Genomic DNA, 18,411 nt, shown 5'->3' on the forward strand with positions numbered 1-18,411 from the left:
ATGATGTATTCTGCATATAAGTTAAATAAGGAAGGTGACAGTATACAGCCTTGATGTACTCCTTTCCCCATTTGGGACCAGTCCGTTGTTCCATGTCTGGTTCTAACTGTTGCTTCCCGACCTGTGTACAGATTTCTCAAGAAGCAGGTCAGGTGGTCTGGTATTCCTATCTCTTTCAGAATTTTCCACAGTTTGTTGTGATCCATATAGTCAAAGGCTTTGGTGTAGTCAATAAAGTGGAAGTAGATCTTTGTCTGGAATGCTTTCCTTTTCCATGATCCAGCAACTTGATCTCTGGTTCTTCTGCCTTTTCAAATCCAGCTTGAACATCTGAAATTTCACAGTTCATGTACTGTTGAAGCCCAGCTTGGAGAATTTTGAGCATTATTTTGCTAGCGTGTGAGAAGAGTGCAATTATGAGGTAGTTTGAACATTCTTTGTCATTGCCTTTCTTTGGGATTGTAATGAAAACTGACCTTTTCCAGTCCTGTGACCACTCCTGAGTTTTCCAAATTTGCTGACATATTGAGTGCAGCACTTTCACAGCCTTATCTTTTAGGATTTGAAATAGCTCTACTGGAATTGCATCACCTCCACTAGCTTTATACATTGTGATGCTTCCTAAGGCCTACTTTACTTCACATTCTAGAATGTCTGGCTCTAGGTGAGTGTTTATCTGAGTCATAAAGATCTTTTTTGTATAGTTCTTCTGTGTATTCTTGCCACCTCTTCTTAATATCTTCTGCTTCTGTTAGGTCCATACCATTTCTGTCCTTTACTGTACTCATTTAGTTTATTAAATTTTCCATTATAGTTTATTACAAATTGATACACATTTCAACTGTCCTCTAAAATATTTGATTTCTAAGGAAAAAATTATATGTTCTACATATTATCTCATGTAGGTGGACTTTGCTTAGTCACTCAGTTGTGTCAACTCTTTGAGACCCCATGGACAGGTTGCCATGCCCTCTTCCAGGGGATCTTTCCAACTCAGGGATTGAACTCAGGTATCCCTCATTAAAGGCAGATTGTTTACCACCTGAGCCACCAGGCAAACCCAAGAATACTGGAGTGGGTAGCCTGTCCCTTCTTCACGGGATCTTCCCATCCCAGGAATAGAACCAGGGTCTCCTGCTTTGCAGGCAGATATTATCTTGTACTGCTTTATATATTTTGGCATTCACTGGTGGCTCAGCAATAAGAATAAGCCTATGGGGCAGGAGACAAGGGTTCAATCTCTGGGTGAGGGAGATCTCCTGGAGGAGGGCATGGCAACGCACTCCAGTATTCTTGCCTGGAAAATCTCATGCACAGAGGAGCCTGGTGGGCTACTGTCTATGGGATTGCAAAGAGTGGGACACAACTGAAGCAAGAGCATGGTTCAGTTATATTATGAGATATTCAGATATATTATCAGATATATTATCAGATATATTACCTTCGGACTTTGTTACAACAATGAATCACATTTCATCTTTGTGTTTAATCGCCTTCCCTTCTCTCATTTTATTTTTTGTTCAAGTTTTTCCAGTATTAAAAGTAATAGAAAATTTCACATAAAATTTTAATAACTTTCTAACTTTCATTTTACTCATTTCCTGATTGAACACAATGAATGAGGAATCTGAATTTACTGCTTTAACTAAGCATTTTTATTTTGCATCTATTTATATATCATTATTGTTCTTCAGTCAAGTAACATTTTTTGTTGAGGCTAAAAATATCCCTTTAAATTAATTCATAAACTCCCTGAGATCAAGAAGTTTATCCTACTATCTTCTTATTCCAAACAACCCATGTTGAAGTATTCCCCTGCAAATGTAGGAGACATAGGAGATATGAGTTTATATACTGAATTGGGAAGATGTCCTGGAGGAGAACATGGCAACCCACTCCAGTATTCTTGTCAGGATAATTTCATGGACAGAAGAGATTAGTAGGCTATGGTCCATGGGGTCTCACGAAGTTGGACACAACTGGGCAACTAAGCAGCAGCAGCATGTATCTGAAAGTGTGTCATTCAGACATGTCCGACTGTTTGCAAGCCCATGACTGTAACCCATCAGGCTCCTCTGTCCATGAGATTCTCCAGGCAAGAATACTGGAGTGGGTTGCCATGCCCTTCTCCAGTGGATCTTCCCAACCCAAGGATCAAATCTATGTCTCCTGCATTGCAAGCAGATTGTTTACCATCTGAGCCACCAGGGAAGGCATATGTATGTATATATATATATATATATATATATATATATATATATAATATATATATATATCACTTATGCTATCATAGAGGTATTAGACATAAATAATTTTACATTTCCTTTATATGTTGCTTATTCAAATTCATTCAGCTATTTTTACAATTCAACCTATTTCAAAAGACAATGTTTTCAGATTGGTAAGTAGATTTATTTTTAATTGTAGAAGACATGTTAAAAGTACTGATATCTTAAATGATCAAGTTAGTAAAACATAGAACATTATTTTCTCAATGCAAACTCCTCCAACTCCTTCAAGTTATTGTTTTTCTCTATCAGTTCCACACTTGAGCCTGATATGGGAATCAATTGAGATTAAAATTTGAAGGCAGTGCATTTGACCAGAAACTTTTGATCTCTATTTCTCTTGCTGTGTCTCAGAATTTTTCTCAATTGGATTTTCCAGCAAGGTATAATGTACTGATCAAAATAAACCCTAACCCTAACACAGACAGTAAGCTCCTTGAGAGTGGTCATAGTGGTGTTTTATGGATCTGATTCCAAAGACAAGGACAAGAAAAGAAAAATAAGCACATTGGACTTCATCCCACTAAAAATCCTATGTACAGCCAAACAAAAAAAAATCAATAAAAGTCAACCTATTGAATAGGAGAAGATGTTTCCAAACCATATATCCCATTCAGTTCAGTTCAGTTCAGTCACTGTCGTGTCTGACTCTTTGTGACCCCATGAATTGCAGCACGCCAGGCCTCCCTGTCCATCATCAACTCCCAGAGTTTACCCAAACTCATGTCCATTGAGTCGGTGATGCCATCTAGCCATCTCATCCTCTGTCATCCCCTTCTCATCTTGCCCCCAATCCTTCCCAGCATCAGGGTATTTTCCAATGAGTCAATTCTTCGAATCAGGTGGCCAAAGCATTGCAGTTTCAGCTTCAACATCAGTCCTTCCAATGAACACCCAAGGCTGATCTCCTTCAGGATGGACTGGTTGGATCTCCTTGCAGTCCAAGGGATGCTCAAGAGTCTTCTCCAACACCACAGTTCAAAAGCATCAATTCTTTGGTGCTCAGCTTTCTTCACAGTCCAACTCTTACATCCATACATGACCGCTGGAAAAACCATAGCCTTGACTAGACGGACCTTTGTTGGCAAAGTAATGTCTCTGCTTTTTAATATGCTATCTAGGTTGGTCATAACTTTCCTTCCAAGGAGTAAGCGTCTTTTAATTTCATGGCTGCAATCACCATCTGCAGTGATTTTGGAGCCCAAGAAAATAAAGTCTGACACTGTTTCCACTGTTTCCCCATCTATTTGCCATGAAGTGATGGGACCAGATGCCATGATCTTAGTTTTCTGAATGTTGAGCTTTAAGCCAACTTTTTCACTCTCTTCTTTCATTTTCATCAAGAGGCTCTTTAGTTCCTCTTCACTTTCTGCCATAAGGGTGGTGTCATCTGCATATCTGACGTTATTGATATTTCTCCCTACAATTTTCATTCCAGCTTGTGCTTCTTCCAGCCCAGCGTTTCTGATGATATACTCTGCATGTAAGTTAAATAAGCAGGGTGACAATATACAGCCTTGACGTACTCCTTTTCCTATTTGGTACCCGTCTGTTGTTTCATGTCCAGTTCTAACTGTTGCTTCCTGACCTGCATACAGGTTTCTCAAGTCGTTTCCAAAGCAAACCATTCAATATATCCCAATAAGGGCTATATTAATATAAAGTACTCATACAGCTTAAGGACAAAAAAACAAATTTAAAAATGAGCAGAGGATATGAATAGACATATTTCCAAAGATAGTCATATGGTCATTTGGTATATTAAATGATGCACAGCATCATAATCGCCAAGGATATGCCAACCAAAACCACAAGGACATTATATCACAGCTGACAGAACTGCTGTTCAGTCACTCAGTCCTATGTTTGAGTCTTTGTGACCCCATAGATGCTGACAAGAAAGGCTAGTATCAAAAAGACAAGAAACAGCAGATGTTATTTAGGATGCAGAGAAAAGGGAACACTCATGCTTTGTTGGTGGGAATATAAACCTCCATACTCTCTGAAAAAAAAATAAAAATAGAACTATTTTATGATCTAGCAATTCTAACTATAGATATCTATGTGAAGAAAACAAAAACATATTTTGAAGAAGATATATGTACCCCTGATGGCCATTACAGTATTATTTTTACAATAGACAAGATATAGAAAAAAATGGTGCCTATTGATGGATGAAAAAGATGTGGTGTATACAAATACAATGAAATATTACTCAGCCCATTAAAAAGAGAGCAATCTTACTATTTGAAGAAACATGGATGGACCTTGAGAGTATTATGCTAAGTGAAATAAGTCAGACAGAGAAAGACAATTACTACATGATTTTACTGGTATGCAGAATCTAAAAAGTAAAACAAAATAAAACCCATACTCATAGATAGAGTACAAGTTGATGGTTGGGTCAGGGGGCAAAATGCATGAGTGAGATCAAGAGGAACAAAATTCTAGTTATAAATTAAATAAGCCATGGGATGTAATGTACAGCATGGGGTAGTAGTCAGTAATATATTAACTTTGTATGGTGACAGATGGTAACTAAATTTATTGTAGTGATCATTTTTAATGTATATAAATGTTGAATCACTATGTTGTGTACATGACACTAATATAAACTGAGGTGAATATACTTCATATAATGTATAAAAGGAATTCTCTCTACTATTTTAGACATCTTGCCTTGATACTGATGCTTTAATGGTTTCAACTCTAAAACTTTGAAAAACAGAAAAGCTTGCCAACCATCTCATAGTAATTCCATGATTAACTTTCACTACACATTTACTGAAACTCCTATCAGTGCCCATGTACTCTTTTCTTACAGATTATTTTTGTGTAATATTAATTTTAAAGTACTCTCCATTTTGTCACAGGTCATCATTTTGTTTCAATTTAATCAAACATAAGTAGCGTATGTTTCATTAAGCTACTTTCTTTCTTTAGATAGATGTGAATTGTGTTTTGCTAAGAAAAGTTTTAAGATTGTCTCTTTGGAATGAAATCACATAATAAACTGCATTCTGTGTTTGTAATAGCACTCATGGCTTTCAGGTACAAAGATTAGCTTTTTCTGTCTTGAATGGGACAACCTATACTTTAAGGTTAATTACTTACTGACAAAAAGTACTGTACTCCTTACAAGAGTACTTTTAAGGGCTGTAAAATTGAAAAATGAGTCAGAGAATCTCTCAGTTCATCAGTCTGAAAAGGCTATAGTCTTTCATATATGTCATCTCTTAATGACTTGGCTAGAGAAGGCAATGGCAACCCACTCCAGTACTCTTGCCTGGAAAATCCCATGGACGGAGGAGCCTGGTAGGCTGCGGTCCATGGCGTCGCTAAGAGTTGGACACAACTGAGCGACTTCACTTTCACTTTTCCTTTCATGCATTGGAGAAGGAAATGGCAACCCACTCCAGTGTTCTTGCCTGGAGAATCCCAGGGACAGGGGAGCCTGGTGGCCTGCCGTCTATGGGGTCGCACAGAGTCGGACACGACTGAAGCGACTTAGCAGTAGCAGTAGCAATGAATTGGCTAATACTTTTGATTTAGAGCTTCCAAAAGTAATAATCACATCTTTGAAAGGATTAATCTGTAAGCCTCTTTGCCTGATACGTACTGCGTTAAAAATCACAAATCTCTAACTTTTCTCTCACTTGACCCATTTTTTTTAACAGAGTATACACTTTATATTACACTTTCTATTTAATCAAATACAGTACAAATCTTCCACAAGAATTAAGGCACTTTGCCATTAATGGAAAAAGAATATATATGTACACAAAATCATAGTTAAATATTTTTGAGTGTGTTTCTTTACTTAGCATTTAGCTGAATATGCATAATAATATTTTGCTATGTTTGAAACCTTCATATTTTCCTACAAAATAGAGGAAAAATACTTGACTATCAATCTGCCAAATAACTAAAATTTCCCCTTAATTTCTTATATATATTTAGCTAATAAACATGATTCAAACATGATTTAAATATGCAAACACAAAACTTGATTGACTCAATATCAATGAATTATTTCAATAAAGAAAAACTTTTAATAGTCATGTATGTATCTAAGTTATTTAAAAAGAAAGCTATAGACCATGTGGGGAAAATATGCATTCAGCATTATTAGAATTTTCATCTTTAAATAAATAGCAAATCATTGAAACAAATTTGTTACTCTCTGTATGACTATCTATATGACATGCAACAAAAGTTCTCTGCACAATTCCTACTACTGAAGAAGGGAGAAAATCAGGTAAAATGCAATCTAAATGCATTCTATGTAAACATTACCAAATAATGTTTTATCATGTATTAGATTAATTGGTGACATTTATGAATACACAAGTTTTCTCCAAAATGCTTCAATTTCTATAAAATTATTTCTATTGAAACATAAATGAAATTTAGCACAACATTTTCATTCTGTTTATAGATTCTAAACTATAAAATATATGTCTACCCATAGATGCTTTCACTTAGATAAAATTTTAAACTGTTAAGAAAGTTAAATCAACTTTGAGTCTTTTTTCTAGTAAAGTCAACTATTAAGTTATTTTAATGTACAATTAAGATTCATGTACTTTTCAGTAGAAAGTTTCTATCACCATATTGGAAGAAAGGTAAATATTGGGTTTCCAAAGGATGTTTCTGTAACATATTACAGAAAACCCAAACAAATCTTTTGGCCAACCCAATACTTTTCAAAGCAACTGGGTTGTTTTACTATAAGTTCTGTGTTTTACATGTAAACATTATAATTGAAAATGGAGAAGGTATATTATTTACAATAATGTATAATCCTAATTAGATAGGACTCTCCTACTCTAAATTGCAGAATAACAACTAAAATTAAATTAGCCAAAAGAAAATAAATTGATTGGTTTGTAAAACTGTAAAATCATGTCATTCATTCTTTTTGGAAAAGAGTATATTTACATAATAAACTTTAATGGTCTGGACTGAATCAAGTAACCAATACTGAGTCAGTGATTTTATCTAGGGAAGTGGAATGTTCTGATTGGCCAGAGTTAAGTTAGGAACAAGTAACTAGGATAGCACAGGATGAGAGTTAGAGAGAAGTAATTTCCAAAGGGAAAATTATCATTCTGGAAAAATTGAAAAGAACAGATGCCCTCTATATCTACTATGATTTAGGGACCCTTCATTTATTGACCATTAATGAAGCATTATCCCTGTCATTCATGGTTTCATATTGCAGACAGCAAAGTAAATGCACAACTAAAACTTAGTAAATTATTGTATTTCGCATGTAATATTATCATAGACTCACTTGAAAATAAGTATCTAGGACTTTGGATGATAGAACTTTAAAATAGTATGGCAATATGAAGGATTCTGTTTTAGAGTGATTAATTCATCCTCCAAAAGGAGATTATAACTTGTTTCTATATATACATTCAGCAATAAACAATGATCAGGATCTAAAGAACACAAGTAGACTAGAAAAAAAAAACTATAAACACAAAGAATAAAGTCTTTTTTATTGTTATAATGCTAAATATAAATAGTAAGACATTTTACAGGATGACATTTTCCAGTCAAGTCACACAAAATGAAGTCTGAGCAATTTCAAATATAAATACAAACTAAAATAGGTACTTAAACATACATTTCTCAAAATATGGCAAGTAGGGGAAAGGATACTGAAGGTTAAGAGAAGGATCAGCAGAAGAAAGAACAAAGAAGGAAGGGTGAAGACTGCCTGAACTGTCAGAGCCATAAATTCAACAATCCAAGCAGAGGGCATGATACCGCTAGTTTAACAGTCATAACACAATGTTTTAATTCATATCTTGGAATGGAACTGCTGGTCTAGGTTACTGATTCACTACAAGGATCAAATGATAGATCAGACTCAAGGAAATCAGATTTCATACCTAATATCAAGTGACACTAATAATTTCAAAGACACAAATAAATCAGGAGGAAAGGGTCTGAAACATCAGTGGCAACTCCCCCAAGCCCTTCCTTTCTGAACAGGCACCCCTGTCCCCCAAAAAACAGATGCAGACACCAAGTGATTTTTTTGGTAGGCTTTGGAGGAGAGATTTTAACCCTCAAAACATCTCCATTTTATACTTTAGTTCACATGGCATCTTTAAGGAGCCAAATTTCAAGAATCCACAGATTCTGTATATATTTGCATCAATGGGAATATCCTTTTAAAAACAATCCACAGATTTAGAACATCCATCTAGCAAAATTTTGTTACAAGTCTTGTGGGCCCAGTTATAATATTGAAAGGAATTTGACTGGGTCAGTTTCCTTCTCTTTTATACCTGCAGTCATCTTTCAAACCCCTGTTGCTTTATCTCCTCCCTCCACATGCAGCTGTATGTTTCAGTGTAGGAGAAACTGCCAAAATACTTACAAAATTAGTTGAATAATTACACTTATGCACCCACAAAGAGTTATGGTTGCAATTGTTCCACAACCTCATAAACACAGTATATTGGCCTTTTAAAATTTCAGCTATTTCAATGGATAGGAATTATATCTCACTGTGATTCTAATTTGCATTACCTTGCTGATTAGTGATAATTATCACATTTCTATATTTTTATTGACCATTACTAATCTTATGTTACTCAACACTCAAAAAACGAAGATCATGGCATCCAGTCCCATCACTTCATGGCAAATAGATGGGGAAACAATGGAAACAGTGACATCATTTTTTTTGAGCTCCAAAATCTCTGCAGATGGTGACTGCAGTCATGCAATTAAAAGACACTTGCTCCTTGGAAGAAAACTCATGTTAAACCTAGACAGCATACTAAAAAGCAGAGACATTACTTTGCCAACAAAGGTCCATCTAGTCAAAGCTATGGTTTTTCCAGTAGTCATGTATGAATGTGAGAGCTGGACCATAAAGAAGTCTGACCGCAGAAGAATTGATGTGTTTTAACTGTGGTATTAGAGAAGATTCGTGAGAGTCCCTTGGACTGCAAGGAGATCAAACTGGTAAAACTTAAAGGAAGTCAAACCTGAATATGCATTGCAAGGACTGAAGCTGAAGCTCCAGTACTTTGGCCACCTGATGCAAAGAACTGACTCACTGGAAAAGACCCTAATGCTGGGAAAGATTGAAGGCAGGAGAAGGGGACGACAGAGGATGAGATGGCTGGATGGAATCACTGACTCAATGGACATGAGTTTGAGCAAACTCTGGGAGTTGGTGAAGGACAGGGAAGCCTGGCATGCTGCAGTCCATGGGGTCGCAGAGAGTCAGACGCGACTGAGCAACTGAACCACGAATGATGAACTGAACGATGAATCTTATGTTAAGAAATATGTCCATGTGTCTTGCCTATTTTATTGTTATTTTTTACTTATCTGTAATTGATTTCAAGAAGTCACTCACACAATCTGGATCCTAGTGTTTTGCTGCATATATGTATGTAGTTATATCTATAATGTATGTATATAATATTGTATATAATCTTATATATATATATACACATGATTCTGTATATGTTTGTACACAGTTTTGTATATAATTATGTATATAATTTTGAAATTTTGTTTAAATATTTAAAATCTTATAATTAATGCTTTTTGTGTCCTAAGAAATTTCTAATTCAAGTTCACAAAGATATTCTGTCTCTTTTTAGTGTATTTCTTATACACACATTTTTATGTTTTATCTCAAATACATCTTCTCAGGCAGTATGGGATTAGCATTGTAATTAGTGTTTTATTATACATATATTCAGTCAATCCAAGATTATATGCTGAGAATTCCCTCCTTTATAAAATGTCTTGGCACCTTTGCCAAATTTATATTGAAAATGTCTATGGGGTTCTGTTGCTGAACCTGCTAATTGTTCCACTGATCTGTATCCCTCTCCATTCTTTGTGATAACTTTGACTTTCAGAAATATATTAGTGTTGCATGTATTTAAAATAATAAAGTTAAATCAACAAGGATGGGGGAAAATCCATACGTGAGTATAAACAGAAAATTTAAAATAACTATATTTCAGATATAATTCAAATTGCATTTCAAATTTATTAAACAAATTTTCCAAGCTATAATAGAAGTGTGTATATTAGATCTTTAGAAAAAACAAATTCACCCCATTGCCTAAAATTGAGTTATGATAGACTATTTAACATTTTAAATATTACAAAGCATTCAATTTTGCTTTAATATTGCTCTCGGTTTTTCTTTGTCTCAAGGGAATATATGTCTCTGTGTTGTGAAGAAAACTTTTTTATTTGAAAACAATTACGCATTTCCTCAGGCTTTTGAACTGTGGCTTGACCCACGGGGATCACTTCATGCTTGAGAGGTAACCCAGTGTCCCTAGCATCATGGAGCAAGTATTATAAGAATCTACATTCAGAGTAAACATTAAATTCCTTTTTGCACTAGTATTTCAAACGTATATTTTTAGTATCATTATTCTACATGAAAAATAATTTTCCTAGAGTATGTTTTAATTAAGTAAGAAATAACTTAGCATCTACATTAATGAAACATTTTAATTATATGGCTTTTATTCAAGAAAATATAGGAATAGTGCAATGCCACCAAAAAAATATTTCTAGGAAAAAAATAAATCTCAAATATACTTGCCTGGCAAGACATAAATTGAAGTATATGAGAAATACTATCATTCATAACAGTCTCTATAGACAGCAGAGAATAATTGCTGTTAGGAATGCACTAGGCCTGGTGTGCTGCAGTCCATAAAGAGTCAGCCACGACTGGGCAACTGAGCAACAATGCACTACAATGAGGTTCAGCATGTCCTGTTCATAAAATCAGGCTGACTGGCAATCCCAAACTTGAGGGGTTATATAGTATTATTTCTAGAGCAGTGACATTTTCAAGAGAAAAAAAAAGGAAGCTGTCCTCTTTTTCTAGGTGATATTGCAGCTACTCTAAACATCTTCTGGTCATTTCCTACCACTTAACATCAAATCACATCCACCAAAATCGCATGTCTATAATGTCCATGTAAAAACTGTGGTATGTGAAAGCAAAAAATAAAGAGTTTTAATAAATTAAAGAAATTATTCTAAAGAGCTATTTTAAAAAGTTTTAAGGTCTTTAAATACTAATTTTGTCCCTCTCCCCCAATATTGTCTCTTTTTTCATCAGTTTGAAGCATACATAAATTCCAAATGAGAATTAGATTTTCTAAAGTCCAGGCTTTTTGTTTGCTTTCAAAACATGCTGAGAATCAAAACAAGAGGTTTCAAAGGGCAGAAGAGGAGTTCATGGCTTAAAAAAAATCAGGATAGTGGGGGAAGAAGATGACCCTCTCCTCAAAGGACTAGACAGTAATTATGGATTAGAAGTAAGAAAAAAAAAATTTTGAGGTTTTGAGTTTGAAGAATGTCAGAGGCTCGAGAATAAGACTTTTGATTTGGGAAGATCATCATGAAAGGAAGGAATTAGACTCAGTATTAATCTGTTAGGGCTGCCACAACCAAGTACCACAGACCGCGATTTTCTTGTTATCACCTGCATCCCAAAGTCCTCTGGTCAACCTGTCCTCTCATTAACATGCTCAATTGCTCACCTGTGTCTGACTCTTTACACCCCATGGACTGTAGCCTGCCAGGCTACTCTGTCCATGGGAATCCTCCAGGCAAGAATAATGGGTTGCCATTTCCTTCTCAAGAGGATCTTCCTGACCCAGGTTCAAACCCATGTCTCCTGCACTGGCAGGTGGGTTCTTTACTACTGAGTTACCTTATTAATAGCCTCCTTATTAATAGTCTAAGACTATGGGAGACTCTAAGAAGCAAACTCTTCAAAACATTGGTAACTCTTTTCTCAAAATGAACAGTGTCATTGTGAAAGGAGAGGCTCCATTTCTGCTACTGAACATGACAGAATGGTGTAAAAATGGTCCTTATTGAATTATAAGTGAATAATTCCCATAGTGTGTATATTTGAAGAACTAGATTTCTTTAAACTTCATATTTCTGGGTTTTAAGCTCTAGCATAAATGGTTAGGAACCACTGCTTTCAGACAATCTGTCTGAATTTAAAGAGGCTAATGCCATTTGGTGATAGGGGCATATGCTTTTGATGTCAATTACACATTACATCACTTTAGTGGAGAGATCTCGGTTTAATGCATTTTTTTAGAATCTAAAACTGATGATACAAGAGATTAAATGTCTCTTATCTTGAGACTGGATGATTGTTAGTGTCCATCAAAACATTTCTCTTCCTAAGACCTAATGAATCAGGTCCTATGCCTTAGTACTGTGGCCATTAACCAATTACTGAACCCCAATCCTTTTCTCTTACCCATTTACTTTAACACCAATCAGTTTAGTATTAACTGTCTACCTTGCAACTAGAGTTTGAGATATGCTCAATTTACCATAAATTGCACACTACATTTGTCCTGAGGTACATAAAGGAGAACTGCTGAATAGCAAAATCCCCTTGTACTTAAATCTGCCAGACACCAACAAAATTTCTAAAATTAGGCTACTTGAATTCAAATTGTATATTTGCAGCCTGTAGTAGTACTCCAATTCATGATATTTGCTACTATGTTAGAGTTATGTCCATTCCTGTGACACACAAATGAAGAGAAAGAGAAGAATCTGCTTCATTTCTGAAATACAGAATTACAAACAAGATAGGGATGATCCCTGTCCTAGGGATAATGCTGACATTTATTCCATCTGACACAGCTAACTTCACAGAAATTTCTTATAATACTATATGAAGACAAGCCCTGTTTGGCATGTGCAATTTTGAGGTATATTAAGGTGGTCATTGGAATCAATACAATTCCCATTTTCGTGTCCTTTCCCAAAGCATAGATATTCTTAGTTAAAACCAATATGAGATGATTCCATACATTTTTAAAAGCTATAAAAACTATACCATTTAATCAAAAGTATGCTTACTTTTCATGTACATATTCTTTTTAATTTGGCCATTTTAAATTTAAGTTACAGGCAATTTATCATAGTGTATATAATAACATATTAATGGCCTTTAGTATTTCTCAGTATCAATAGGAATACTAATAATTTATTTTACACTTACTATGTGAAAGTGTTACTGTGTTACGTGTTAAGATTTGTTATGCTAGCCAATCTTAATTCTACGAGATGGCTCTCATCACTAACATATGAGTCATGAGAAAACTTACACAACAAGAGCATGGCAAAGTTGATGACTATTGCAAATTCTGTCAGACATAAGAAGGCTTTAACCTAATAGTGCCTCTTGGTAGCAAATTTGTTAACTTTTTCTTCTTTTATTTTTTCGTTCCAAAATTTTGTAATATGGCATACATTAGTTAGTTGTATAACTTATTAGTATTTTTAAAGAGGTATTTGTAGAGACAATTTAATGAACAATAAACTTCAAATTAAACTGATCATAAGAATTTTTATAGTTCTATTAAATATAAGGTTAATCAAATATTTGGCAAAAGAAGCTTATTTAAACTTTCTGTGAAAAATTTAAACATTATAAGTAAAGCAATATTCCTCCTTGACCTTTGCAATTTCAGTCCTCAGATGTAACTATTGCTATGAATTCAACTTAGCTGTGTATATATTTTTGTTTTGTCTATATTCTTAGACCACTCAGATTACAATAAAACAGGTGGATTTGTATACATTCATTTTGCCTCAGGGATTTTTTTTTTATAAGACCAACAGCAAAGATTAATATAACTGTCATTTCTAAAAGCCAGTCCTATTAAAAAGAGCCAGAGTTTATAGAAATAAGATCATATATCACGTCTAGGGTAGGACATCTACATAAGATACTTTTAGAATATTTCAGTGTAAAAGAAAATTGTCAAAAACTTTCACATTATGTGAAAAGACTCAGGAGTCAACTTGAGGAGGCTCCCATCAGTCAAAGATGAAAATTTTAGAGCATCCAGAAAAGGTACTAACTGCATTTTATTCAAAAGTATCACATGTTTAAATCCTTGTTTTAATAATAATACAGAAAGCATTTCATTGGTCACTTTGAGGAATGCTAAAAAATATTATTTTGCAAATGGTAAGAAAAGGGAAAAAATAAGACATTTATACCTGCCTCTTCCCCAATTATCTGTAACTGAGTTAAAGGCAAATAGAAGTATGTATTTACACAACACTTCCATATAATAATAGAAGAATGCTATTACAGTTTCATTTTTCTAAACCTAATGACTTAATTAATCCAGACAATGGTCACCAGTAGCTAATAATATCATAAAAAGTAAACATACACATATTACATATCACTCCCACACTGGAAGTTTGCAATATAAGCTAGGAAGTAATTTTAGTAAATAAAGGGAGTCAATATGAAGCATATCAAGCCTCTAGAATAGGGATGCCCAATAAAAATTTTTGTGTAGCAGGAAATATTCTGTATGTGCACTACCCACTAGAGAAGTCATTAGTCACATGAGGCTCCTAAATAGTTGAGCAAAGCTAGTGTAACGGAGAACCTGGAATTTTAAGTGCAAAAGGTGAAAGAGGAGAGGTGGCTTAAAACTCAGCATTCAAAAAACTAAGATTGTGGCATCTGGTCCTATCACTTCATGGCAAATAGATGTGGAAACAGTATCAGGCTTCATTTTCTTGAGCTCCAAAATCAACGTGGATTGTGACTGAGCCACGAAATTAAAAGATGCTTGCTTCTTGGAAGAAAACCTATGTCAAACCTAGACAATGTATTAAAATGCAGAGACATCACTTGGATGACAAACGTCCATATAGTCAAAGTTATGGTTTTTCTGGTAGTCATGTATGGATGTGAGTGTTGGACCATAAAGAAGGCTGAGCACTGAAGAATTGATGCCTTCAAACTGGTGCTGGAGAAGACTCCTGAGAGTCCCTTGGGCAGCAAGGAGATCAAATCAGTCAATCTTGAAGGAAATCAACCCTGAATATTCATTGGAAAGACTGGTGTTGAAGCTGAAGGTCCAATAATTTGGCCACCTGATATGAAGAGCTGACTCATTAGAAAAGACCTCGGTGCTGGGAAAAATTGAGGGCAAGAGGGGAAGGAGTTGACAGAGGATCAGATGGTTGGATGGCATCACTGACTCAATGGACATGAGCTTGAGCAAACTCAGGAATATAGTGATGGACAGAGAAGCCTGGCAGTGCAGTTCATGGGATCTGAAAGAGTTGGACACGACTAAGAGAATGAACAACAACAATAACAAAACGTTAAATAACCTAAATTTAGCAATTTAGATTGTTTCTACTGACAAATACACTGGCCAACAGAGCTCTGGGTCAAAGCACCAAATTATAATTAATACACATAATAAGGAATGTATTAAGAGAAACTATAGAAATGCAGGGTGAAATATCCAGATTATGAGAAATTATGTAATAAAAGTGATCCAGTTTTGTCAACAAAAACTTGTAAGAAAAAATTAGAGATCAAAGTGAAAATGTATTGGACTTCCAAGGACCAACAAGTGATGATGTAAGACTTCAAAGCGTAATGAAGTACATTGTCCACAGAAAAGTTGTGACTTGCAACCCAGTCTATGCCAGTACCTCTGGAGAGAAGTAATGCCTTAGAGGGAATGGCCACATTAGATTTGTTAGAGAGCCCAGAACTTAGGAAGTGGGTTCTCAAACTTTTCAAGGGTTGTGGACCCATGAAAAGGTGATGGAAATAAAACAATTACTGGACTTCAAAGGACTATGCAGTCTTAGTCAGTAATCACTTCAATAGGAACCAGATTGGTTAGATTCTTTCCACATTAAAATAAAACTTGAGTGAATATTCTATTGTTTGGACTGAATGAAAGGAGGAAATCCTAAAAATATTAATATTCAAAAGGTCAGTAACAGTAATAATGGCAAAAACAATATACTTGAACAATATATACTAATAACTTCTCTTGATGCTAATTATACGTTAATATAATATTGTCAAACCCTCACAATTGTAATTTTGTCTATGTTGTAAATTAGAAACTGTAGTACCGAAAGACAGACTAATAACCACAGTTTACTAGGCTAAATACTTTAGCAATATTTTGGTCACTGGATGGAAGAGCCAAATCATTGGAAAAGACCCTGATGCTAGGAAAAACTGAGGGCAACAGGAAGAAGTGGGTCACAGAGGATGAGATGGTTGGATGACATCACCTACTCAACAGATACCTGTTAGAGCAAACTCCAGGAGACAGTGAAGGACAGGAAAGTCTGGCATGCTGTATTCCATGGGGTTGCAATGAATCAAACACGACTTAGCCACTGAAGAACAACACATGGTTAAATGGTAGCTGAATAGTCTTCTGATCCTATGATCATAGTCATTTAAATGACTGGGTCTATATCCCATCAAGGTGAAATGTAAGTCGTAATCATTTGAAATGAATAACTTCAGAATAAACATAGAGATACTTACTCTAAATATTCTTACCATGTAAGGCAAAAATGTATTGTAACTGTATATAAACATTTATATACATAAATTTATAAATTATAATTTATAAATTATAAATACATACGTTTGTATAAGTATACATATACAAAATATAAATTATACATACACAGTTACCAAATTTTTGTCAGTATAAATTTTTGTCTATGTTTGTAAATATGTTTATGTATACATATAAACATATTTGTATATCTATATAAATGTTTATATCGTTAATATAAATTCTTGCCTTACATAAGAATATTGAGAATATCTCTATGTTTATTCTTAAGTTATTCATTGCAAATGATTACGACTTACATTTCACCTTGATGGGATACAGACTCAGCATCGCTGCACGCGCGCCTCCTCGCTCCGAGTCAGGGGAGGGTCCGGGAGGACCCGCCGGGCGACCAACAAGTGGGGCAGTGCGTGCGCTGTGTGTGCACGCGGCCAAACCCCGTGGTGAGCCCACGAGGATGGGGACGCCCGGTTCTTCCCCAGTCCCGCACCCGTGAGGAGTCTGTCCCGCCTGCCCTCCGTCCCGAGCTGCAGCCAGTGGCGGTGTGCGGGCACCGGCTAGGGCCACCTGGATGGAGAGCGCGTCCCCAGGACATTAAGCCTCAGGGTCGGACTGGATGGAAGCCGGATCTGCCGAGGTCGGACGGATGGGACTAGTGGACGCGGCTCCTCCGCGGCACGCGGTGGCACTGGGTCGTGGGAGGCTCCGGGCGTGGCCGCGGCCAGCCAGCATCCCAGGCGTCGCGGAACTGCCCTCGAGTGTGTGGCGTTGAGACCCCGCGCTTGTTTTCCTGGTGGTTCGGCCGTGTCCCGGTTTTCTCTGGTCCCTGCCCCGCGGCCCTCGCTGTGCGTGCTTGCCACCCCTCCCCGTCACTGCCGGCCTTCCCCGCGGCCCGCGCCGGTGACCGCCCGCCCCCTGTTCCCCTGTCTGGAACCAGCCGGCCTCGCCTCACGTGGGTGTAGTTCCCTGGCCTCAGCAGCGCCCTCGTTCCCCGAGAAGGGGGGGTTGCGCGTGAGGGCCGTGGGGGCGCCGGGCCGCGGCGGGAGGGCGTTCTCCCGGGCCGGCTCTGGCTCTGGGCGTTGGCGGCGGTGGGCGCGAGCCCCGCGAGGGCGGCCAGCCGGGGGCCGGGGAGGCCAGTCGGCGTCCTGGGTGCCGCGGGACCGCCGCTGTTGGGGAGGCCTCTAAGGTGAGACCCCGAGGCGCGCCCCAGAGGCCGACTCGCTTCCGGGTCGTTTTGAACCGGCCCCGGGGCCCCTCGCCGTGGCGCATGGCCACCCCACCTCCACCGCCGGTTCCGTGCTGCCGCCGCGTCTTTCGCTACGCCGGCCTACATGGCCGCACGCCGTCAGTGCCTCCTCTCCATCCGCCACGTCCGTCCCGCCAGGCTGATCCCCGGTGCCGCGCACTATTGCGTCTCGCTGCCCGGCGCCGCCGTCTGTCCGCCGACGTCGTCGCGTGCCGGGGGAGGCGGGAGCGCCCGTGTCCCCTCGCCGCGCCCCGCTCCGGCCCCCTCGGGCGGGTGGACGCGAGGGCGCGTCGGCCGTCCCCGACGTGCCGGGCCGGTGTCCCCAGCGCCGGGCCCGCGACGTGGGGGCGCCCCCGCGTTCCTCCGCGCCGCCGCCGTGGCGCGCTGCGCCCCTCGCGGGCTGTTTGGGCGGTCGGCCGTCGTCGCCGCGGGCGGAGGGGGTCGG

At 37.8% G+C, this 18,411-nt stretch overlaps 1 long non-coding RNA gene across 1 annotated transcript in view; it reads right to left on the minus strand.

Moving 5' to 3' along the window:
• The window catches only part of LOC145505092 (uncharacterized), a 72,080-nt gene extending 53,958 nt beyond the window's left edge, over positions 1-18,122 (minus strand). Inside the window, exons 1-2 of the long non-coding RNA XR_014052834.1 lie at positions 17,020-18,122; positions 16,437-16,529 (exon numbers count right to left, since the gene is read on the minus strand). This is a non-coding gene — a long non-coding RNA (uncharacterized LOC145505092). The remainder of the gene's footprint in view (positions 1-16,436; positions 16,530-17,019) is intronic.
• Between the last annotated feature and the right edge of the window lie 289 nt (positions 18,123-18,411).

Source organism: Giraffa tippelskirchi, chromosome 5, assembly GCF_054371585.1.
Source record: "Giraffa tippelskirchi isolate mGirTip1 chromosome 5, T2T-mGirTip1v1.2.pri, whole genome shotgun sequence".
Taxonomy (NCBI): domain Eukaryota; kingdom Metazoa; phylum Chordata; class Mammalia; order Artiodactyla; family Giraffidae; genus Giraffa; species Giraffa tippelskirchi.